At 35.3% G+C, this 1474-nt stretch overlaps 1 non-coding gene across 1 annotated transcript; it reads left to right on the top strand.

Moving 5' to 3' along the window:
• Positions 1–1045: 1045 nt before the first annotated feature.
• Positions 1046–1152, top strand: LOC122111025. The gene has a single exon (XR_006147977.1). It is a non-coding gene; the product is annotated as a U6 spliceosomal RNA (small nuclear RNA).
• The last annotated feature ends 322 nt before the right edge of the window (positions 1153–1474 follow it).

Raw genomic sequence — 1474 nt, 5'->3', positions numbered from 1 at the left:
TATATTTCAACAAGTAAAACAATGCTACAAATAAAGAAAACAATAATTAAATGTTAATAATTAATAAAATAAAAAACAAAAATTTATTACTGTTTTCACTATTTGAAGTGTACTACATATTAGATTTTACTATTTTCTCATAATCCTGTACATTTAACACTGACTGAGGTTGTGATGTTCATCAAGAGTTTTATAGAATATGAGTAGTCTTTAAAGCTATCCACTAAGATTACTATTTATGGCTCTTCTCATTATTTGTTTATGGCTTATATCATCATTTTTCCTCATTAACTTATAAACTGAGGAAGCCCTAAAGTTTTAACAGCCTGTGTAGTTAACAAAGTGTTAACACTTCATTCTGCTTCTTTACACAAAAACTTTGCAACTTCTCATTAATAAAGTTTCTCGAAACTCTGAAATGTACATACTTAGTAGTATATGTCTGCTGCCATAAATCTTAAATACTTTATGGAAAAGTTTTATACCTGCCAAACAGTCCTAATTTTGGCATATGTAAACAAATTCCCAAAATTAAATATATTTAAAACATTAAAACTTTTAACAAACCTTAACACTTGGTGCAGTGTTCATTATGACAGGTGCCTTGTATAGAATAATTGAATCCCCCTCCTACACATTTCTTGAGCAACAAATATCTGGAATTATTTTGTTTTTGACATGTCAATCTTGACTTTATTCTTAAATTTGTGCTTATGTAAGAAATATATGGTTCTAAAATTTCATGACAATTCTTTTGAACTTACTTTTTGTTGAATTGTCTAGTTTAATAAAATCCAACTGCACTTTTTTTGGGGGGGGTCCATTCGTGGGGCCTGAACTCTAGGCCTGGGCGCTGTCCCTCAGCTCTTCAGCTCAAGGCTAGCGTTCTACCACTTGAGCCACAGCGCCACTTGCAGCTTTTTTCTTTTTGCTTATGTGGTGCTGAGGAATCGAACCCAGGGCCTCATGCATGTAAGGCAAGCGCTCTACCACTGAGCCACCTTCTCAGCCCCCACAATTGCACTTTTGATATAAAAAATATTCTGTGCTCAATTCAGCCACACATACACTAACATTGGAACAATACAGAGAAGAGTAGCATGGCACTTGCGCAAGGACGATATGCAAATTCGTGGTGTATTCCATATTTTTACAACAATAGATGCTGGAGGGAATGTGGCCACAAGGGAACCATACAACATTCTTGGTGGGAGTGTAAACTTGTTCAACCACTTTGGAAGGCATTATGGAGGTTCCTCAAAAGATTCCACATAAAGCTCCCCTTTGACCCAGGAGTCCCACTTTTGGGGATTTACTAAATGATCACAAACAAGACCATACTAAAACTACCAGCACCACTATGTTTATTGCAGCATTATTTACAATAGCTAAGATATGGAACCAACCAGCTGTCCCCACTACATGAATGGATCAAGAAAATGTGATGTATATACACAAGGGAATTCTATACCTC

This window comes from Dipodomys spectabilis, unplaced genomic scaffold (assembly GCF_019054845.1).
Source record: "Dipodomys spectabilis isolate Male_0828 unplaced genomic scaffold, ASM1905484v1 ptg000084l, whole genome shotgun sequence".
NCBI classification, from domain to species: domain Eukaryota; kingdom Metazoa; phylum Chordata; class Mammalia; order Rodentia; family Heteromyidae; genus Dipodomys; species Dipodomys spectabilis.
Note: the sequence above shows the minus strand (reverse complement) of the source record. Positions and strands in the feature narration are given on the sequence as shown.